The following is a 25,990-nucleotide window of genomic DNA, read 5'->3' on the forward strand; positions in this document are numbered from 1 at the left end:
GAAGATGGTAGGCCAATAAAAACCGGCCTCATAGACTTTTCTCTCCGTGATTTGGGGTCCGAAATGTCCACCAGTGGGACCAAGATGACATTGGAGAAGAATTTGGTTGCATTCTTCCTCGGAGACACATCGACGGATTATCCCATCGGGACACCGTTTAAAGAGATACGGGTTTTCCCAAAAATAGTATTTCAAGTCACTGAAAAATTTCTTTCATTTTTGATGTGACATACCGGTTTCTAGGAATCCACCCGCAAGATAGTTGGCTATGTCTACAAACCAAGGATCATCAACTTTCTCTATTCTCATGAGATTTTCATCAGGAAAATTATCTTGAATAACGGTCTCATGGAGAACCTCAAGATTTGGGTTCTCAAGGCGAGAAAGGTGATCGGCTGCAAGGTTTTCGGCCCCCTTTTTGTCTTTAATATCAATGTCAAATTCCTACAAAAGCAAGACCCAACGTATTAATCGGGGTTTAGCATCTTGCTTAGTAAGCAAGTACTTTAAGGCCGAGTGGTCCATGTAGACAACCGTCTTTGCTAGTACCAAGTAAGATCGGAATTTGTCAAATGAAAAGACAATTGCCAGGAATTCCTTCTCGGTGGTAGTGTAATTAAGTTGGGATCCTTGCAATGTTTTACTAGCATAATAAATGGGCTGAAAATGTTTTTCAATTCTTTGCCCCAAGACGGCACCAAAAGTAAAGTCACTCTCATCACACATAAGTTCGAATGGAAGTGACCAATTCGGTGATATGAGAATGGGTGATTGTGTGAGCTTTGCTTTAAGGAGGTTAAAGGCGTTAAGACACTCGTCTGTAAAGACAAATGGAGCATCTTTCTCAAGAAGTTTGTTCATCGGGGTTGCAATTTTAGAAAAATCTTTAATGAACCGTCGATAAAAACCGGCGTGCCCCAGAAAACTTCTTACACCTTTCACATTTGACGGTGGTGGTAATTTGGCTATGACTTCCACTTTAGCTCTATCCACCTCCAATCCCGCACAAGAAATTTTATAACCTAATACAATACCCTCTCTTACTATAAAGTGGCATTTTTCCCAGTTAAGTACAAGATTAGATTCTTCACACCTAATCAATATACGCTCAAGATTATTAAGACATGAGTCAAAAGAATCACCGAAGACTGAAAAGTCATCCATGAATACTTCCATAAAGTCTTCAATCATATCATGAAAAATAGCTACCATACACCTTTGAAAGGTGGCAGGAGCATTGCATAAACCAAAGGGCATACGTCGATAGGAGAAAGTACCATAAGGGCATGTAAAGGTGGTTTTCTCTTGGTCCTCGGGTGCTATAGGGATTTGGAAATATCCCGAGAAATCGTCAAGAAAACAATAAAAGTTCTTTCCTGCTAACCTTTCTAACATTTGATCAATGTAAGGAAGGGGAAAATGGTCTTTTCGGGTAGCATCATTTAATTTTCTATAATTAATACATACCCTCCAACCCGTGACATTCCTAGTGGAAATTAATTGATCATTTTCGTTGGTGATAACGGTCATGCCACCCTTTTTGGGTACACATTGGACCGGACTCACTCAAGGACTATCCAAAATTGGGTAAATAAGACCCGCATCAAGGAGCTTGACAATCTCCTTTTTAACGACTTCTTGCGTATTAGGGTTCAGTCGCCTTTGTCTTTGTACACATGGCTTATAGTTATCTTCCATTAATATCTTATGTGTACAATAAGAGGGACTTATACCTTTGATGTCATGAATTTTCCATGCTAGAGCCGGTTTATGGGCTTTTAACATGGAAACAAGTTTAGACTTCTCACTTACAGAGAGTTTGGATGAAATGATAACCGGGAGAGTAGAATCCTCTTGAAGGTAAGCATATTCCAAGTGACTTGGAAGTGGCTTTAGTTCCAAAACGGGAGGTTCTTCAATCGATGTTTTACATCGGTACTCATTTTTTAAATCCAACTTTCTGTATTCTTCATCATTTGGCTCATAACCGTTAGCCATCAAGGTGGTCAACATCTCCACTTCTTCCATCATGTTCTCTTCATCACCTTCTACCAAAATGCATTCTCCCAAACCTTGCAATTCTGGAAATTCCTGCAACAACTCTGAATACGTGTCTACAGTTTGTAAATAATAACATTTATCATCAGTAGACTCAGGGTATTGCAAGGCATGGTCAATGGAAAAGGTAACCTTAATATTCTCAATGCTAAGGGTCAATTTCTGCCCATGAACATCTATCATAGCTCTAGCGGTATTGAGGAAAGGTCGACCCAATATAAGAGGCACACGTGTGTCCTCTTCCATGTCTAAAATTACAAAATCGGCCGAAAATACTAGGGTACCCACTTTTACTAACATATTCTCTAAAATTCCACGAGGGAATTTAACAGAGTGGTCCGCTAGTTGAATTGCCATTCGGGTTGGTTTTAGTACCCCGGGGTCTAGCTTAACATACAATGAATAAGGCATTAAATTTATGCTAGCCCCTAAATCCGCTAATGCTTTAATGCATTCCAAATCTCCTAGGAGACATGGTATGGTAAAACTCCCGGGATCTGCTAACTTCTTTGGTATTTTGTTCATCAAAATTGCGGAACAATTAGCATTCATGGTGACGGATGAAAGTTCCTCCATTTTCTTCCGATTAGTAAGTAAGTCTTTTAAAAACTTAGCATACTTGGGCATACCTGAAATCACATCAATGAAAGGCATATTTATGTTAATTTGTTTAAACATATCTAGAAATTTTGACCTTTCGGCTTCGAGCCTTTTTTTTTGTTGTTTCCTTGGGTATGGGAGCGGTGGTTGATATGGCTTCACTACGGGTTTCTCACGTTCTTCCTTCTCAACCACTTGTTCCGGCTCCTTAACCGGTTCATCATTTTTATTCAACGGAACACTGAAATCAGAATCATCGGGCATTCTTAGAGCTTCATATGTTAGACCACTCTGTGTGGTGATAACATTGGCGTGCTCATTTCGGGGGTTCTTATTAGTATCGCCCGGTAAACTCCCTGGTTTTCTTTCACTAAGTAAACTAGCTAAACCATTCATTTGCTTTTCCAAATTTTGAATTGAGGCTTGTTGGTTTCTAAACTAATGTTCATTTTTCTCGTTCGTTTGGTTTATGTTTGTAATAAGCTGAGTTTGTGATGCAATCAACTTTTCCAACATACTCTCCAAATTTGACTTTTTCTCTTCCTATTGGGGTTTTTGATAAAAACCCGAAGTTTGTTGTTGGAACCCACTACTTGACCCTTGTTGGTAATTGGAATTTTGACCTTGAGGGTTGTATGCGTTGTTGAAGTTTCGGTTAAATTGGGCTCTTCCTTGAAATTGATTATTATTTCTTTGGCTTATGAAAGCCACTTCTTCTTTTTGAGCCATTGTTAAACCGGCATCACAATCTTTTCCTAAATGGAGACCACCACAGTATTCACAACCTACCTTCATACTATGAATTTCCTTGGTGATTTTGTCCATGTTTCGAGCAACACCGTCTATTTTCACACTTAGGGAACTAAGGTCATCATAAGCATCGGTGCTTTGGACTTGAGCATTATGAGTAATTGGTCGTTCTTGATGCCACTCATGAGAATAATCGGCTTGATTTTCGATTATCTCATAAGCCTCTTGCTCGGTTTTGTCCATGAGTGAACATCCGGCAGCTTGATCAATGGAAATTCGGGTTGTAACATCACAACCCTTGTAAAAGATTTGGACTTTTTGGAAGGTATCCAAACCATGCTTCATACATGGTTTCCATCGGATTTTGACAAAATTGTGTAATTTCTTGTTGGAGTCTCGCGGACTTAGAAGCTGGAAAATATTTCTTAAGAAATTTTTCCAACATACCATCCCAAGTTTCAATCGTAGCCTCGGGCAATGAATCTAACCAACTCCGTGCTTCCCCGTGGAGTGTCCATGGGAAAAGTCTTAAAAATATGGCTTGATCAGTGTCCGATTGAAGTTTGAATAGAAGACATATCTCTTGAAAAAGACGAATATGTTCGTTTGCATCTTCATTCGAACCACCACCAAATTGACATCTGTTGTTAATCATTTGGAGAATAGGTCCTTTTATTTCAAATTTTGCTTCTCCTGTGGGCGGAGTAATTGCACTTCCTTGTCCGGTTTGGGTTGCCTTCATCTTGGCCGCCATTGATTGTCTTGGTACCACCTGTCTTGCCTCTCCTTCCATTTCGAAATTTGGAGGATGAACTGGTTCAAATTTAGAATATTTTGGCTTGGTTGTACTTGATTCTGAATCAAAAGTTTCTTGCTTTGATGAAGATTCAAAAAGTTCAAGTACTTCTTTTGGGATTCTACCAAGCTTTTTATCAGGTTCTGTAAGCGGTGTAAGTAATGGAGAATCTGAACTTCGGGTATGTGGCATATGCAACCTAAAATCTGTCAATCACACAACTAACAAAACTATTAAACGCACCGATTCTATAAGTTTAAAAATCAAAGACTATTAATAATTTAAAAACAATTAAGAAACTACTTAATCACAAATTAGTTAATAATTCTATTTTGACACAAAACTGTCCCCGGCAGCGGCGCCAAAAACTTGATGTGCAAAACGTGGTATATGAATTGTTGTATGAAATAGTATGGAAAAATACCGATTAAAGATTGCTACACACTAACGGGCAGTGTACCCGATCGTGTAGTAGTATAGTAAATGGTAAAATATGTGTATCGTTCCAAGGACAATATTTAAATCAAATTAAGATTATAGACTAAATTGTGATTAACTAAGAAAATTACAAGTACAAGATATATTTTGGTTTGCCCTTTTACGATGGGCGAATCAAGTGATGAATAAGATTAAAAAGACAATATTTTTGGTATTTTAAGTTTATGAAAGTAAAAGATAGTTTTGATATCAAATTAAGGAAATATGCTCATCTAGACTTTTTACCCTTAATGTTGAATGTTATTTAGGATTAAGATCGGATTGATTGGTTATGCACGAGAACTAATTAATTGGTTCACCAAGAGTAGTCTTGCGCAAACACTCAAACGGGATTACACGACGCAAGTGATGTTCTTGTCATCTAAGACCTCCTATTCGTAATCAACTAATTCAACTAGTTTGAAGACTTGAAGAATGATCAAGTCAATGGTGTGTTGTACATGATCTACTCCTATATCAACTAAAGGTTTAACTTAGTTCATTCCCTTGGTCCGGTTAAATGCTCAATTCACCCAACCCAAATAATTAACTAAGTGTTATAATAAGATCCCTATAAACGTCACTAGATAAGGCAAATCACTAACACATGTTAATTAATGGAACTAGGTAGTTGAAAGTGTGTATAACAGATTCTAAGGAATTGGTCATTCTCCTAGACAATTACACATACTAATTAAGCTATTCCAAAGTATCTACAAGAGTCGTTCTTACATTCTTATGTAAATTAACCATTTGAACTCAACTTATCCCTTTTGGTAAAAGACGGATAAACACATGTCACTAGGTGTAAATCAATATATTAACTTAACAAGATGATGTTTCTTAATCAAATGAACATATCAACTAGTTGAATCGAAAGGATTAAACTTAACAAGAATGGTTCTTGTATTCAAACATCAAACTATCGTGCATAATAACAATCAATCAATAGTAAACATTCAACATCTCGGTTATTTATCTAGATGAACATAAAATGGAATAGCCAACAATCATGCTTGAAAACTTAAACACAACAGTAACAAAGATAGAATTCATTGTAAATACAAGATTAACCTTTTAGGAGTAATCTTGGGTGAAGCTCTTGAATGATCTTTAATTCTTCAATGATTTGAGTGCTTAGATGCACTTTGATTAGCCCAAGAACTGCTTTGAATCGTATGTTTTCGTCTCTGAACAGAAAGGAAACTGGTGCCCAAAAAATGAAGCTGGAAATGGAATTAAATAAGCTGAACAGTTGGTGAAAAGCACTGTGCGCGGCGCGCACAGTAAGGGTGCGCTGAGCGCACTCTTCACATAACCCACTTTTTCTTTACAGCTCGACATCGCACGTTCAAATCTGCTTTTCTGGTAAAAGTGCGCGTAGGGGTGCGCTGAGCGCACTACTGTGCGCGGCGCGCACAAAGCTTGGCGCACTTTGGTTTTGGCCAAAAAATCTTATGATCAACTTTATGCATTGTGCGCTGAGCGCACCCTTTGTGGTGCGCTGAACGCACCCTTCTGTCTTTTGGATTTCTGGTCTTGTTTTCGATATCCGAGCTGTATCATACATAATCTTCCATATTTCTTCAAGTTTACAATGATTCCAGACTATATTACAATAATATGAAATACAAACGGAATTACTATGTTTACATACGAAATAAACAATAATAGGACGTGATATTACGAATAAAGATATGACTAATTTGAGTAATATCAGGAATCATTGAGCACAACTGTTGAAAATCATCCGTCGCCTTCTTATGGGTAACGGTTAATTCCTGAACCTGTGCAGTAAGTAGCTCCTTGCTCCCTTTCTCCTCAGACAGCTCCTTTTGAGCCACAACCAAGTCTACGAGGGCCTGTTTTTCCTTATCCGTAACGGTAGTCAAGTTCTTGGCAGCCCGCTGTGCCTCTCTTAATGCCACGAGATTCTCGTGCTCCACCTCCGCCACGGCCTTTTTATGGCCCTCCATCTCATCCCTCAATGCTTTGGCTTCGTCGCCAACCTCCTTCACTAGTGCTTCTGCCTTCCGACAACGCTGCTCGGCGTTGTTCGAACGAACGATCTCATTACGGGTCAGTGCTAGACCCTGATGAATATGCTGTATATGCACTCGATGCGCAGCGCTGTCTGGCATCTTCTTAAGTTCATCCATAAGAGCAGAGGGGCAGATCCTTTGGAGGTACTCAAATTGTGAGTACGCATCACCATGGGACACGTCCCATATGACGTTAAGATGAGAAAACGTCGACTGTTTGCCAAACCCGGGGGAATGAGAAATCTCCCGTGAATCACTGTGATGGCTGGATTGTTGTTGGCTGGAGCCGGTAGCAGAGCTTGACAGCGTAACAGTTTTTTCCTTTTGTTGCACATGAGTTATGTCCTCAATGTTGATAACCGGAGGATTGGTTTGACCCCCTGAAACAATAAATTTTATTAGTTTCCGCCATTGCGACCTCGGTGAAGTATTAATGTTATTATCAGGATTGAAATAGTACCCACCCTGGCTGGGCATGTTGAAAACTCTCCAAGTTGCTCTCGGCAATTTCCTTAGCACTTTTCGATTTTTTGTTGCCACCAGGGGTCATCAGAAACGTGGACGGGTTGTAGCATTTTTGCCCTTTTGACAGCACTGGTAGAGCAACAGATATCGGTTCTGGATTGGTGATCGGTGTGGAAGTCTGCGTCTGTGACACGCCACCAGTCTCGGTGGTGGCGTTTGTTGAAGATTCAACAGCAGGCTCCCCTCCCTTTCGGGGATCGCCCTCAGGAAGCTTGGACTTCTCTACCTTCTTGAGCTTCAACCCCTCAAGCGTGGGACGGCGAATAGCTTGCCCGAAGTCCATCTCTGCACAGTTAAAAATATATTAAAATATTGACGAAGGGAATACTTACAATGAACACTACGGCACCAAGAGCATACCCATTCCGTTATGAAGAATCATCGGCACCTTGTTCGCCCATGGCCAGTAACATTAAACGTTACCTATCTTCAGCATCACCTCCGTGTAAGGACGCATGTCTAGTTCCGCGTCCTTACAAAATTTAAATAAGGCACGCTCCTCCGGATTCAAATCCGGTGTCTTTGAAAGATCAGGTGAACGGCTGAAGTGCCACGGAACCAGGTGGGCATGCCCTGCGCCAAGTGCGTTCTGATGAACGTACACATACATGTCCCTCCAATCATGAAGGGAGGGGGATTTCTTTGAAGTGAAATTACACTTCTTCTCGAAGGTATACCAACCCTTCCCGGAAGCAGATAGCTTAAAAGTAGCCCGAAAAACATTCAGAAGGGCGGGACGGTTCTGCCCCCTAAAAAACATCTCAAATATAATCACGCGTTGCCACGCATGAGGATGAAGCTGGGAGACACTAATATGATAGTGTTCTAGAACAGACGCTACGAAAGGCGATAGCGGTAAGCGCAGATTGCCTATCAATATCGCCTTCATGTATAACGTGAAGTGTTCTGCAGGAGGGGTGTGAGCACGCTGCTCATCTGTCGCCACCATAACATGCCATCCGGCAAGCGGTGGATATTCGCCAATAAAATCCTCCAACTGATCAGACGTGACGTTACTATGTTCCGTCGCAACATCTTCCTTAGACATTATAATCTAACCTTTAAAAGGAATAAATTGACGGTACGCGATGAAAAAGGTGGAAACACGTGAGGAAGTTAGCAGCAATTGGCTTAAATGTTAATTTGTATGCACAAGGGGTAAGTAAAAATGAGGAGGTAAAAACCCCTATTTATAGGAAATGCTTTGAATGGGCCTCAACTTTTGGCTTCAATCTTGGACGTACACGTGTCTTTCCATCATCGATTCATAACCGTTAGATTCGCGTCGTTTCAATTCTTACAACTGTAACAATGATGGCGTTTACCTAGGAAACAGCGCGTTTGGCGAATGATTAGACGTTTTTGGTGTCAGAATCACTCATGATGTTATTTAAACATTATAAAAATTCGATTGTTCAATTTTATGATGTACAAATATCATCATTTCGCATGTCATACCGCTTGTGGTGTTCGATTTATACACTTAGTTTGGTCATGTATAAGTACATTTTATACCCAACCAAACTGGGGGGACTTAATGACGTACGTCACGCCATGCACCGTCACGTGACTAATCACGTGCGACACATGACGTCCAACATACGAGCTTGCCGAGAACCTAGTGCTATGTCACGTGAGGAAACGTGATGTCCAGTTAAACGGTCAAACTTGTGCATTTAAATCAACGCCACGTGATTGGTAGCGTGACGTACTCACAAGGTTGACTTGGTATTGCTGAACTGGACTATATCCCTACATTTCAGGAACGTGGAGAACGTGGAGTAGGCTGTAGGCATGATTAGAAGGTTCTAGTGGCAGTTACAGATAGTGGGTGCTATTATGATGGTTATCATGCATAACCGTCGACTATTAATCTATAAATAGCACTTCAAGGCTTCATTTGAAGGCCAATCAATCAATCATCAAAACAACTGACCAAGCACTAATCTTCTCTTGAAGCTTACCTTGGAGGCTCGGCAAAAGACAAACAACACCACCACATCCATATTCGAATTAACCGAAGGAACCACTTCCGAAGGTTAGATTCCTTTTTATTCATCTGCACTCAAACCGAACAATTTTGGTTTGATCAATCAGCATAAATAAATACATATTTCGTTAGTATAATCAAATGGTTTTGAAATTTCAAGTGATGTTTATGTACTCCGTTATCTGAATCGGATAGTTACTGACTGTTTGAAATGCTGGGCCCCGTTGGGCCAAAGCATAACTTACTAACCCAATAAACACACTCGTTTAATACGTGCAACAGAAGAGAGAAGAGGTGAGGGCAAATAGGAAAGAAAAAGAGTTAGGTTTTTTTTGTTTTCTTCGCATTCGGACGGACGTATGGACAAGGATCGTGAATTAACGCCGAGATCGGTAACGGTACGTGTTCTCTTATCTCAGATCCATCGAAATTACAATTAACAATTAACGATTCTGATTAATTTATGTTATTGTTTTATAAATATGATATGATACAATTGTGATTGTTATCATTTGAATTAGGCAGTTAGGATCGCTAATATATATGTATATATAAATTACTAATAATCTGTTTTGTTTTTAATAAAAAAAATAGCATAGTGAGAGTGAGGTGATGGAACGTGTAGGAGTTGAAATTGAAGAGGCAATGAGGTAGCTTAGCCAATCTCATGGGTTAACTCTTTGTCAAGTTTGGGTCCTGCGCAGGGGGGGTAAAAAAAAATGAGGAGTGTGTGGTAAAATTCGGCGGGGGTTACTATGATGCTGCTTTTAAGGATTATTATGAAGCGTGTGTGAAAATAGAAGACGGGTGTGGGGGACTTGCTCTCAAGGCACTTAAAACATATGAACCATATTTCTCCAGAAATATTGCTAAAGGGGAGCTACAGGCATTATTATTGCTCCCTGCTTCTGAGTCTAGCTGTTGTCTTGCTATATGCTTGAGGAATATTTACACTGGAGAAAATTTTGATTATGCGTTTGAGTTCTTCTTCTCATCATATCACAACAACCCTTATGTCTTCTTGGAGTTATTTTTTATAAAGCTAGAGACATATTTGCCAAGTTTCAAGTTTTCTTCTGGGGCACAACTTGGTCGTCAGTTACAGGTTCGAGATGTTGAGAATGTTACAGCAACTTTAAACATGTTAGGACCGAATTGCCAAGGGCGTTGTGTGTTGCAGAGATCATCATCATCGATTAATGTATGTGTTTTCTGATCTTAGATTCACACACACACACACACACACACACACTCTCTCTCTCTCTCTCTCTCTCTCTCTCTCTCTCTTAATAACACTACTAATTAAAGAGTTGTTGTTTCCCAAATTTCAAGCTTTCTTATGGTAAATACAACTTACTTGGTCCCCTCAGTTACAGGTTCTAGCTCGTCACAATCTTCCACCACATTTCGAATTCTTAGCATTGCTAAATGAAGGTGAAAAAGATGAAGTTTGCAAGAAGGATTTTTTGCAACAACTATTTGGAACACACATTAATAAACAGATTGGTAATCATCTTTTTTTTTTTTTTTTGCATCCCATAATATGTACTCTATGTATTAATATAGGTGCCATGCATGTCCCTTTCCGCATCCCATCCTCAGTGACTTTTGCTGATCTGGAGATTAAAATCTGTCAAAGGTTTCATCTATTTTCCAATGCTAACAGGCTTTACTACTTAGCTAAGGGTCCCACTTGACTGGCATGGATCCCGCTACAAGGTGATCAAGATTTGAAGACGTGCATTACTTATTGCACAACTAAAAGAATCACCCGACTTCTAATCCGTGTTATACCTCCTTACACACCACCATCTCAAATCAAGGACTCAGATCCAATACTTAATATTTCCAACCTGCTAGCCACCACAATATGAATCATAAGGGTTTTATTATTATTATTATTATTATTATTATTATTATTATTATTATTATTATTATTATTATTATTATTATTATTATTATTATTATTATTATTATTATTATTATTATTATTATTATTATTTTATTATTATTATTATTATTATTATTATTATTATTATTATTATTATTATAATTATTGTTATTATTGTTATTGTTAATTATTACAATTATTATTATTATTATTATTATTATTATTATTATTATTATTATTATTATTATTATTAATAATAATAACAATAATAAACTTAAAAGTTTTAAAACTTACAAAAAATTAGTGGGAAGCCTAGAGACAATCTGGGCCCCCCACACCTCTAGCAATAGCAAAACCTATCCTAGTAAAAATATGAGCAGCAGCACCGCCACCAATATCTTGCGCCATCGAACTCTTCTGAACCCGCTTAAGCAAAGAAACAGCCTCCTTCTCTAATTCCCCAAGGGAAGAAAATGAGAAAGGAATGAAACCATAACCAATCGCCTGACAGAAAGATTAGTACTTGACCCGCTTCAGATGAGCCGCCTCAACCACAGCACGTCCAGGGACAAAGTCAGAAAGCCCAGACTGTGTCAAAGGAGAAGACCCTGTTAAGTCAACACAAACATCGCGACCACAATCCCAGGAATAAAGTAACACATCTGCAGGTCTGAGGGCCCTGTCGTTCCCTCCAGACAACCCAATGTCAACCTCCTTTCTCGCAGAAATCCCAGATCGATAACAAACATCGATAACAAACCTCCTTTCTTATTATTATTATTATTATTATTATTATTATTATTATTATTATTATTATTATTATTATTATTATTATTATTATTATTATTATTATTATTATTATTATTATTATTATTATTATTATTATTATTATTAATATTTAATTTATATGTATGTATTACTGTTAAATATTACTCCGTACCTTTTTTAACTGCTATATGTTTCTTTTTATTTTTATAATGTCAAACTGTGTGTCACTCAGTCAATCCCACAGGCGAATCCAGCTCAGGGCAGCCGGGGTCAGATGCCCCCGGTGACTTTAGAGGTATTTATATGTGTACCGGAATGTTTGGCTAATGAAAGAATAAGAAGACGATGTAACGACCCAACCCGTTATCCAACCGAATACGCAAGATGAATTTTTTTTTTATTATTACAGGAGGGTGCGCGGCGCGCAACCCTCGATGTGCGCGGCGCGCACAAAGCCAAAACTGTTCTGTCCGAAATTTTCATTTTTCGTTTAATGATCTCCCACTTCCCGACACTTTTAGACTAAAAGCTTTTCACAACATTTTATAATATGTAAAACTAACACGTTTCAATAATAAAACAAGTTTTACGACACCGGGCCCACATTGGTCGTTTTACGACTTTCGTACAAAATACAAGTTTTCGGCTACATGAGTTTAAGTTCAAAACACAACTACGAGCATGATGTTTGGGGATAAACTACTCAATCCTAAGTCGAAACCAAAAGTAATCCATGCAAACATCAAAAGGGAAATCATCTAAATCCCGAGCATACCCTTGCCAAATCCGATTCCGTACCTAAAAATGTAAACAACGAGAGTGTGAGCTAATGCTTAGTGAATGCAATACTTATACATATACATATGCAATGTACCTACGCGCATACCCCAACACACAACACGTATAAAACGTATAAGCAATCTAGCATTCCCGCATACACAAATCAACAACATTAGTATATAACTCAACACAATAATATGCACAAACATATCAGACCGTTCAACTAGTGGGTTTACTCAAGAATACCCAAATCAAAACCCCAATTATGAACACTAATCATACTATTAAAACTCGGAGTTAGAGCTTACCAATACAACCACAACGTAACCGTGAACGACATGAACAACTTTAACACTTGCAACTTTGATTGATTCAAGCTTCTTCTTCTCCAAATGAAGCTTTCTCTCTCTAAACTCTATTCTCACTCTAGGGTTTGAAAGTGTGTGGAAGAGATAAAGAATGAGATCCAAATGAGATTGGATCAGGTTTTGTGGCCTCAAACCGTCCAACAAGTGAAAAGACCAAACTACCCTTCATTTAACTCAAATAGAAAAAAAGCAGAATTATGTCGCAGGGACAGTGCGCGGAGCGCACCCCTGAATGTGCGTGGCGTGCACACACTCAAAACCAGTCTGTGAGTTTCAATATAATACAGTTTGATTATACAACGTTCATGTATACATGTACACTTGGGTTTAGGGTCTTACAACTCTCCCTCACTTAAATTGGATCGCGTCCTCGCGATCTAACCCTCATCGCGAACAAGGACAACACACTTTCCTCAAGTTTTCGAGTTCTCACACAATCTCGGATCCTTTTATGCCGCCATTGCATCCTATAAATCCCACTTCTTTGGAACGTAACATCCTATCCACACAATAATTCTCCATGATCCCTTGGCATACTCTAATCTACAACTCAGAGTATCTTTGCCAACCGTCAACTAGTTTGGGTCATCTGCACCACGCACACGATGATGGAATTTCCCGCAACTTTTCGGTAGCTCCAACCGACACGTAACCTCAAAATTTCCAAAACTCGTCCACCATTACACGGTGAACATCAATTCGATCGCCCATCAACGATGATCTTAACACTTTTTGCACGTACAAGTTCTCAATACTCTAAGGATCTCACCCTCGAACGTGCTCTATACTAACATACCTCCACACGAGATAGTCGAAATCAACACTTTACGTCCCTAGTTTGCTCACAAAACGGGACGACTTCTGACAAATTGCTCCAACACACTTACCAAAACGAGGCACTATCGTACCCTCCGGGTACTCACTCCCCCACTTAGGGTTTTAACCCTACACTATCACCGTCAAGATGATAATATCCTGCGGAATTTTAACACTCCACAACACACATGACCGGTATCAACGTTGGTCATACTCAAAAAAATCTTCCGCGGACTAACTACATGGCACTCGAACCTCGTCCTTTTGAATCAGTTAAACGTCAACGCCCGCTAATAGTCACAATAAACCATTATCCTACCTTCGGGTTTTCTCATCGGTACCCAAGTACAAAGTAATCACACCACCGGAGTGAAGCATTCCACTAGCAGGTATACGGAGGCACCTGACGCAGTGTTATGCAACTCCCAATACTACCACCGAGCCTCAATAGCTCGACCCTTTCGGGGTCCATCCTCGGAGTCATACGTCACTTGACTACTTGAAGTCACGCAATTCCAACGAACATTATGAATCAACGCCCACAACTTTCTAGTGACACCCGCTAGTCACTATCTACTTAGGCCGCACAACTAGCCTATTTACCTCTTTCGCATCACTAAGGAGACGCTTGGAACACCAAGACTTACACCCTAACTCGCACCGTCTCAATCGTTAACACGGATACTTACACACAATCAAAGATAGTTAACAACTGTGACTCTACTCGCAAACGTACATGGTCAACGTAGAACGCCTTCTCGATCGACATACCTTTTCTAAACTAATACTTAAAGGAGAGCAATACAAGTAACCCTCTAATCAAATCATGGTTACACCCGACTTGGTTAAGCCTCCAACACCAAAACGATTAACCCGACCTGGTTAGTCAAACACGCCCGGTCAACCTACCTCGGCCAACCCCTAACAACAATTGATTAACCCGACTCGGTTAAGTCAAATACACTAGGTCAACCCTACTTAGTCAAACCCCTAACAATAATTGATTAACCCGACTCGATTAAGTCAAATACACTAGGTCAACCCTACTTGGTCAAACCCCTAACAACAATTGATTAACCCAAATTGGTTAGTCAAACGCACTCGGTCAACCCGACTTGATCAACACTCCTAACAACTTGTTGATTAACCCGACATGGCTAATCAAACCGCAATGGACTAACACAACCTAGCTAGTCACTACATCACATGGATAAACTCAAATGTTACCCAAAAGTCACCCGCATAAAGATAGTACTAAAATCGAATAGTACCTGAATCAAGCGTCATTAGACTTTCGCGCTCCGTCATTATTCCACTCGGGACACTCTGACTTCCGGTGTCCCTCCTTCCGGCACTTAAAACATGTGACCTTACCCGACGAACATTCACGAGACTTATGTCCCGTTTGCCCACAATTATAACACGCGAATTTAGAACCACCCGCGCCACTCACCTTTACGCTTCCGACACCTTCGGTAGCACTTTTACTTTTCTTGTTCGAAAACATCGTCGCTTTGAACTTCCGCTTACTAACATCGGAAACACTTGCCTTCGAGATGAACGTCTCGAAACCCTTCGCCATGTCAAACAACTCGTCAAAATTTTTCACCGAGTTATTACTAATCTTTTCTTGGTAATGATCGCTCAAAGTTCGGTAAAAGTCTTCCTTCAACATGTGGTCATTCCCGACATACTCCGGGAAAAATGAGTCTTCGATAAGAAAATGGATTTGAGAGTGTTCAAATCCATTGACCCTTGCCTCAAGGCACGCAACTCGTCCTTAAGCTTAGAAAGATCAACCGAAGTTCGGTATTCCTTGAAAAATTCTGATTTGAACTCGTCCCATGTGAACTCCATACATTGTTCCTCACCAAAGAGTTGGATTTTCGCATCCCACCACAACTTGGCGTCACCCCTTAGCATACTACTACCATACCTCGTCTTCTTATCGAGAGGGCACTCACTAGTACGAAAGGCCCCTTCCATATCGGAGATCCATCGAGCACTCTTGAGTGGGTCTCGTTCACCCTCAAAAGTGGGAGGTTGAGCATCCTTGAAGTTTTTGTAGTAGAAATCTCGCCTTCCCATATTATCTTCGTGAAGGACAATCTTAACTTGTTCCTTGACTAGACCAACTACTTCCTCATTAATCGAATCTAGGAACATCTTCCTAACGTCCTCTAGAAAGGCCGCACGTTGCTTTTGTATAACGGCCTCAACCTTGGCCGTGAACTCGGAGTCATCGCCTTGATCTTCGTTATCATGTCCGTTCCTCGTCTTCATTTTAAGAAGAAAAAATTACGCCATTGGTCACTTATGTTTACTCAAAATTTCAATGTAGTAACTAATGTTTTATTTGAACGTGGTTGGTCACTCAGGTTTTCAAATCGTTTCATGGTTCATACCTGGTGTCACAGACATTATCTATGGACGTTAAAATGGTTCCACGTGACTAAAACATGAGGGTAATTTCGTCATATTCGTTTTATGTCTCCCACCTTAGCATATAAAATATTACAATCTGCCTTCATTCGTTTCAGTTTCAGAAGATCTAAAACCCTAGATCGAACAGATCAAAATCGAACAAATCAAATGTCTGAAAACTACCTGCAGCGTGAGAATTATGAAGAAGGAGAAGTAGAAGTCGTATATGGTAAGATTCAGTTGTCTGGGTTTTCGATTGTTTAAGTAAAATTCAACCCAATATTGATTTTAACTGAATTTTTGTTGTTTGCAGGTGAATATGAAACGTATTTCTCGATTAAATTGCATCACGGTGGTGCTTTCACTGACCCACCTTTAGTAGAGTATGTTAATGGTAAATGTACTTTCTTTGACCTAATTGATGGTGATAAGTTTTGTATACATGATATAACTAGCATGGTGAATGACTTAGGTTACGATGGTAGTTCTGTAATGTTTTACCATTTTTTAACACCTGGAAGTATTTTAGACTTTGGTTTGGAAGCTCTTGCTAGTGAGATTGATATAAATAACCTAAAACAATTTTTGGGTGAAGTGAGGGTAATAAGTGTGTATGTGGAACATGAAAAATCCAAAATGAATACTTATTTAAGTCCTGCTAAGAATCAGAATGTTATTCAAGTGCTTGAAAGTGAATTACCAAGAAATGAGAATGTTAGGAAGGGAAAGATGCCTGTGCAGAAGAAACTAATGTTAGAATGGATTGATGATAGTGAGAATGGTGAGGATGGTGAGGATGGTGAGGATGGTGAGGATGGTGAGGAGAGTGAGGATATTGACTACACTGTAGATGAAGATAATATCATAGAAGATGTAAATGTGGACATGAAAGAGTTTCATTTGAATATTGATATGGATGTATGGAGGCATTGAAGGAGTTTAATGCTGGTTGTCACAAGTATCTAGCTGATATTGGTGCTCATCACTGGACAAGGAGTCATTTTACAGGTAAGTAAATTAATGGTATGCTAATTATGTTGTGTATTTAAACAACTGTTAATAATATGTGTGAAATTGGCAGGTAGGGCAATAACTGATGTGCTATTGAACAATATGTGTGAAATTCTGAATAGGTGGTTAGTTGATGGAAGGGATAAACCCATTATAACAGCCTTAGAGTTTATAAGGGAGTATTTAATGAAAAGAATTGTCAATGTGCTTAATCACATTGACAAATGTCAAGGACCTTTAACTCCATCTGCCACTAAGGTATTTGAAGGGATTAAAAAGGAAGCTAGTAAGTATACTTTGATGTGGAATGGAGGTCGTAAATACCAAGTAAATGGTCCACACAATGATCAATGTGTGGTTGACATGGAACAGAAAGTGTGTGGTTGTAGGAAATGGGAGCTTACTGGAATGCCATGTAAGCATGTAGTTGTTGTACTTAATAACATGGCATTCAATGGTTTAAAGGTTGGTCCCTTGGAATCATGGGTGCATAAAGTTCACTGGTTAGCTACATGGAAAATGACATACAGTTTTCACATTAACCCAATCCATGGTCGAGCACACTGGTCCAAGTCTCAAGTACCAAGTCAACTTCTACCACCTTTGAAGGTTGCTACAGCTGGTAGACCCAAAAAGAACAGAAGGAAGAGTGTGAATGAAAAAGAAAGCTTGAATAAAGGAGGGAAATTGTCAAAGAAAGGTAAGAGTTCAAGATGTGGAAAATGTAGAGAATTTGGGCATAATCAGAGGAGTTGCACTAATGAAGGAAGTGTTGGAGGTAAGAAGAGGAAATCAGCAGCAGCAAGTGGAAGTGGGACTAACAAGAAATCCAAGGCTTAATAAGAGGAAATCATAAGCAATTGACACCTTGTTTAACTCTGTATGTTTATTAGGGGTTCTCCTTTGTTGATGTTGTCTTTTGGTCAATTAAACAATGTGTCAATTGTATGTTATGTTTTGGGGCTCTCTTTTGGTTGATGATGTATGAACAATGTATGTATGCTCTCTTTTGGTTTATGTATGAATAATATGAATAATTGGTCAGTTTATGTTGTCTTTATGTTGTATTTTGTAATTGCGTCAGAACCAGTTATACCAGTTCATACCAAGTTCATACCATAATTGATACAAAATGCTACAACATACCATTCATAAAAAGAAAATGTTACAACATTTAAATTACTTGAAACAAAATGCTACAACATACCATTTAAATTACAGAAGGTTACAACTACACCATAGTTGATACAAAATGGTTCTTCAATAGAAATCAAACATACAACTTTAACAACAAAACAATACAAATCAAACTTAACCCACTTATAATCAACTTCAACTTCTTAACTTCACTTCTCTGTTTGTTAATTGACCTCAATAATCCGGGTATGATTGCAACTGCTCGATCACCCATGGGTGGATCATACCACTCAATGAAGTTACGCTTGCATTTCTGCAAAAAAAAAATATAATAATAAATAAAGGAAAAATTCAATTACAGTTGCCAACTACACAATTAGGGTTACGACTGCCAATTGCACAATTAGGGTTGTGAAAATTACCTTTGAGGGGCACGCATAATACCTTCTACCAGGGTTTATGTCGGTCCAAGCTGTAATCTTTACTCCTCGTGCTCCACACAAACAATCGACCATTAAGAATAAGATGTGGTGTTAGAGAGATTGAATTAGGGTTCTTGTAGCTTGCTTGAATGAGAGAGAATGAATTAGGGTTCGTATAAACAAGTGTGGTTGCCAGACTTCACATTTTATAGGCAATTAACATATGTGTGGACGATTATACCCTCACGTGTATAACATGTGAGGGTCCTAACGGCTCTTTTGTAACAGCAAGTAGGAACAGTGACCATAGGTGAACGATTTGAAAACTTGAGTGACCAACCACGTTCAAATAAAACATTAGTTGCTACATTGAAATTTTGAGTAAACATAAGTGACCAATGGCGTAATTTTTTCTTCTAAGAAATGAACCCAGTTTGGAACGCAACTCAAGTAAATTATATACACCGCCACGATCAATATTCACAATCATAATAATATGCCAACATTCGTACATCCCATCTAGTCCAATACTTGTTGTACATCACTTGAATGACTTGGCTTGCAACCGTAATAATGGTCGTGAAGCACTATTACGCTCACACGCCATGCCGAGCTCATGAATACAACAACCATCTCGCTAGATATTCAACACAAACAACATGGTTAAAACAATATAATCAATACATAGCTAGTTCACCTACAATCTAAGGCACTAGCTAAAACCCGAGCCGACCCGTAATCCTACAAGTCCCGCAACAAATAAGCACACACAAAAAGTCTAAGTCTAGGCGCCTATCTCAAGTCACCTAAATCCCTTAGACCATGCTTTGATACCACTTGTAATGACCCAACCCGCTATCCAACCGAATACGTAAGATGAAATTTTTTTTTATTGCAGGAGGGTGCGCGGCGCGCAACCCTCAATGTGCACAGCTCACACAAAGCCAAAACAGTTATGTCCAAAATTTCCATTTGTCATTTAATGATCTCCCACTTCCTGACACTTTTAGACTAAATGCTTTTCAAAACATTTTATAATATGTAAAACTAATAAAACAAGTTTTACGACACCGGGCCCACATTGGCCTTTTTACGACTTTCGTACAAAATACAAGTTTTCGACTACATGAGTTTAAGTTCCAAACACAACTACGAGCATGATGTTTGGGGATAAACTACCCAATCCTAAGTCGAAACCAAAAGTAATCCATGCAAGCATCAAAAGGGGAAATCATCTAAATCCCGAGCATACCCTTGCCAAATCCGCTTCCGTACCTAAAAATGTAAACAACGAGAGGGTAAGCTAATGCTTAGTGAATGCAATACTTATACATATACATATGCAATTTACCTACGCGCATACCCCAACACACAACACGTATAAAACGTATAAGCAATCTAGCATTCCCGCATACACAAATCAACAACATTAGTATATAACTCAACACAATAATACACTAAATCAATACAATGCACAAACATACCAGACCGTTCCCCGCTATGGCACTACCGACTTGTAGATGACCAATAACATCTAGTCTCACTTGTATGATATCACCGACTTGTGAATCATCATAAGGTGTCACCGACTTCTGAATCACCAAAGGGTGTCACCGACTTGTGAACTACCCCCTAATACTTATGGGTCACTGACTTGTGAACGCCATGTGGCGTCACCGACTCGTGAAGCACCACCTAGTGTCACTGACTTGTGAGCACTAAGAAATGTCACCGACTTGTGAATCACTTCTCCGACTTATGGTATCACCGACTTGTGATTCACCATCTAGTGTCACCGACTCGTGAACACTATGAAGTGTCACCGACTTGTGAATCACTTCTCTGACTTATGGTATCACCGACTTGTGATTCACCAATTAGTGTCACCGACTCGTGAACACTATGAAGTATCACTGACTTGTGAAGCACTATAGGGTGTCACCGACTTGCAAAACACCCGCCAATACATACGAGGACACCGACTTGTGAACCTCCAAAAGGTGTCACCGACTTGTGAGTCACCTAACGAGACACTACCGACCCGTAGTTCTCTTCACCCATAACCTCAATAAGTCATCATCTTATGACATAACGCCCAATACTCACGATGTGGTACCTAAGGTCCACATCGCGTACGAGTAAATAAACCACATACATACATGTATAAATATTTCACTCACCTCGATTGCAAGAAAGACAACTCCCGCTTGAGCTCCTAATCGTCCAAATGTGAATCACCTAGATAATTCACAAACAAATAAGCTAAACGCTCTAGCTTATGCCCCAAAACACCATAAGTGCAATTTTGACCCTTTTGCACTTACTTCCACTTTGACTAAGTCAAATCTTGCCCAAAACAACCATAATCACAATTAACTAATGATTATGTTCAAACACCCCATTATACTCAAGGTTTCAACATCAAAACACTTACTTGCATCATTTTGACACAAAACCCCTTTTGACCTCATTTTGACACAAAACCCCTTTTGACCTAATCTCAAGTCAAAACACCCATTTTGCAAGCTCATACCTTTAATCACTTATAACCTTAATTAACTAGTGATTTCAATCAACCAATCAATTTCACTAAGCAACCCAAACCAACCAACAATGGTCATTTACACCATTTACTAGCTCAAACACCCAACTATCAACTAATGGGTTTACTCAAGAACACCTAAATCAAAACCCCAATTATGAACACTAATCATACTATGAAAACTCGGAGTTAGAGCTTACCAATACAACCACAACGTAGCCGTGAACGAGATGAACAACTTTAACACTTGCAACTTCGATTGATTCAAGCTTCTTCTTCTCCAAAAGAAGCTTTCTCTCTCTAAACTCTATTCTCACTCTAGGGTTTGAAAGTGTGTGGAAGAGAAAAAGAATGAGATCCAAATGAGATTGAATCAGGTTTTGTGGCCTCAAACCGTCCAACAAGTGAAAAGACCAAACTACCCTTCATTTAACTCAAATAGAAAGAAAAAAAAAGCAGAATTCTGTCGAAGGGACAGTGCGCGGAGCGCACCCCTGAATGTGTGCGGCGCGCACACACTCAAAACCAGTCTATGAGTTTCAGGATAATACAGTTTGATTATACAGCGTTCATGTACACATGTACATTTGGGTTTAGGGTCTTACAGACGAGTTGCAGGTGTTGTTGGTATGATAGAGATGAAGTTAAACGGAAAATTGTAGTTGGTGGTATAACAGAAATGACTCTATGACCCACTTATACCTTTTGTAGAGTATGATTTCTGCTCTAATTCATGATTTTGTGTTGTATATGTGATCATGTATATGTATGTGTATGAATATATATTCCTGTATATGTATATTGATATATGAATGAGATATACTGATAATGATGATGAATAATCTGATATGAATCTGTAAATCACTGTGTATTACAATTGGTTAAGTGTAGGTGATTAAATGTGTAAGGTTGAGAGTGTTTGCTTGATTGTGTGAAAGTGAAGGTGTGAGGTGTAGTGACCCGAACTTTTTCATGTTTATATATATTAATTGAGATTGATATTTACATGATTAAATGTTTCCAACATGTTAAGCAATCAAACTTGTTAAGACTTGATTAACTGAAATATGTTTCATATAGACAATTGACCACCCAAGTTGACCGACGATTCACGAACGTTAAAACTTGTAAAAATGACATGACGATATATATATGGATATACATATGGTTAACATGAGATTATGATAAGTAAGTATCTCCATAAGTATATTAACAATGAGTTATATACATATAAACAAGACTACTAACTTAAGGATTTCGAAACGAGACATATATGTAACGATTATAGTTGTAACGACATTTAAATGTATATATATCATATTAAGATATATTAATATATCATAATATCATGATAATATAATAATTTAACATCTCATTAGATATAATAAACAATGGGTTAACAACATTAATTGAGATCGTTAACTTAAAGGTTTCAAAACAACACTTACATGTAACGACTAACGATGACTTAACGACTCAGTTAAAATGTATATACATGTAGTGTATTTAGATGTATTAAAATACTTTTGGAAGACTTCAAGACATATATCAAAACACTCATACTTAACGAAAATGGTTACAGTTACTTTTCCATTCTTTTCTTTCATCAAGAATTCTAGTCGTATTCTTACCCGTATTATACACAGCTTCAAAACGTACTTACTATGAGTATATACCAATAGGAACTAGCATGGGATTCCACTCTTGATTATGTCATGTATGACTAATCAATTTTAACTTCTACCATGAGCTAGTCAACTAACTAGAACTCCTTTTAACCCCACTCACCACTTACCAATTACCACTCATCATTCACTACATTTCACTTCCAATTCTCTTTCTAATTCTCTCTCAACACACACACACTATTATGAACGTATTTTTCCAGTAGTTAATCATCATCTTCATCAAAAATCACTTCAAGAATCAAGCTATAATCATCATAGGAAGAACACTTCAAGAACACTTCAAAAATCCCTTCAAGTTTACTAATATACTTCCAAGCTTTCTAATCCATTCCAAGAAATCATCTAAGATCAAGAAACCTTTGTTATATATAGTAGGTTATCTTTCTTATTCAAGGTAATATTCATATTCAAACTTTGATTCAATTTCTATAACTATAAACTATCTTAATTCGAGTAAAAATCTTACTTGAACTTGTTTTTGTGTCATGATCCTACTTCAAGAACTTTCAAGCCATCCAAGATCCTTTGAAGCTAGATCATTTCTTGTCACTTCCAGTAGGTTTACCTACTAAACTTGAGGTAGTAATGATGTTCATAACATCATTCGATTCATATATATAAAACTATCTTATTCGAAGGTTTAAACTCGTAATCACTAGAACATAGTTTAGTTAATTCTAAACTTGTTCGCAAACAAAAGTTAATCCTTCTAACTTGACTTTTAAAATTAACTACACACATGTTCTATATCTATATGATATGCTAACTTAATGATTTAAAACCTGGAAACACGAAAAACACCGTAAAACCGGATTTACGCCGTCGTAGTAACACCGCGGGCTGTTTTGGGTTAGTTAATTAAAAACTAAGATAAACTTTGATTTAAAAGTTGTTATTCTGAGAAAATGATTTTTATTATGAACATGAAACTATATCCAAGAATTATGGTTAAACTCAAAGTGGAAGTATGTTTTCTAAAATGGTCATCTAGAGGTCGTTCTTTCGACTGAAATGACTACCTTTACAAAAATGACTTGTAACTTATTTTTCCGACTATAAACCTATACTTTTCTATTTAGATTCATAAAATAGAGTTCAATATGAAACCATAGCAATTTGATTCACTCAAAACGGATTTAAAATGAAGAAGTTATGGGTAAAACAAGATTGGATAATTTTTCTCATTTTAGCTACGTGAAAATTGGTAACAAATCTATTCCAACCATAACTTAATCAACTTGTATTGTATATTATGTAATCTTGAGATACCATAGACACGTATACAATGTTTCGACCTATCATGTCGACACATCTATATATATTTCGGAACAACCATAGACACTCTATATGTGAATGTTGGAGTTAGCTATACAGGGTTGAGGTTGATTCCAAAATATATATAGTTTGAGTTGTGATCAATACTGAGATACGTATACACTGGGTCGTGGATTGATTCAAGATAATATTTATCGATTTATTTCTGTACATCTAACTGTGGACAACTAGTTGTAGGTTACTAACAAGGACAGCTGACTTAATAAACTTAAAACATCAAAATATATTAAAAGTGTTGTAAATATATTTTAAACATACTTTGATATATATGTATATATTGTTATAGGTTCGTGAATCAACCAGTGGCCAAGTCTTACTTCCCGACGAAGTAAAAATCTGTGAAAGTGAGTTATAGTCCCACTTTTAAAATCTAATATTTTTGGGATGAGAATACATGCAGGTTTTATAAATGATTTACAAAATAGACACAAGTACGTGAAACTACATTCTATGGTTGAATTATCGAAATCGAATATGCCCATTTTTATTAAGTCTGGTAATCTAAGAATTAGGGAACAGACACCCTAATTGACGAGAATCCTAAAGATAGATCTATTGGGCCTAACAAACCCCATCCAAAGTACCGGATGCTTTAGTACTTCGAAATTTATATCATATCCGAAGGGTGTCCCGGAATGATGGGGATATTCTTATATATATGCATCTTGTTAATGTCGGTTACCAGGTGTTCACCATATGAATGATTTTTATCTCTATGTATGGGATGTGTATTGAAATATGAAATCTTGTGGTCTATTATTATGATTTGATATATATAGGTTAAACCTATAACTCACCAACATTTTTGTTGACGTTTTAAGCATGTTTATTCTCAGGTGATTATTAAGAGCTTCCGCTATCGCATACTTAAATAAGGACGAGATTTGGAGTCCATGCTTGTATGATATTGTGTAAAAACTGCATTCAAGAAACTTATTTTGTTGTAACATATTTGTATTGTAAACCATTATGTAATGGTCGTGTGTAAACAGGATATTTTAGATTATCATTATTTGATAATCTACATAAAGCTTTTTAAACCTTTATTGATGAAATAAAGGTTATGGTTTGTTTTAAAATGAATACAGTCTTTGAAAAACGTCTCATATAGAGGTCAAAACCTCGCAACGAAATCAATTAATATGGAACGTTTTTAATCAATAAGAACGGGACATTTCAGTTGGTATCCGAGCGTTGGTCTTAGAGAACCAGAAAATTTGCATTAGTGTGTCTTATCGAGTTTGTTAGGATGCATTAGTGAGTCTGGACTTCGACCGTCTTTTCTTTAAAAATGATTGCTTAACATTTTTGTTGGAAACTATATATTTTTAACATATGAATATTATGTGATATATTAATCTCTTAACGTGTTTGATATTATGTGATAGATGTCTACCTCTAGAACAAGTCCCATTGACTCACCTAATAATAATGAAGAGTCAAATGTAAATTGGAATGATTCGTGGACTGATTCACAAGTTCCCGAAGAGGAACCGGAAGAAGAGTCGGAACCGGAAGAAGAATCGGAACCGGAAGAAGAATCGGAACCGGAAGAAGAAATAGAACCGGT

Source organism: Rutidosis leptorrhynchoides, chromosome 5, assembly GCF_046630445.1.
Source record: "Rutidosis leptorrhynchoides isolate AG116_Rl617_1_P2 chromosome 5, CSIRO_AGI_Rlap_v1, whole genome shotgun sequence".
Lineage (NCBI taxonomy): Eukaryota > Viridiplantae > Streptophyta > Magnoliopsida > Asterales > Asteraceae > Rutidosis > Rutidosis leptorrhynchoides.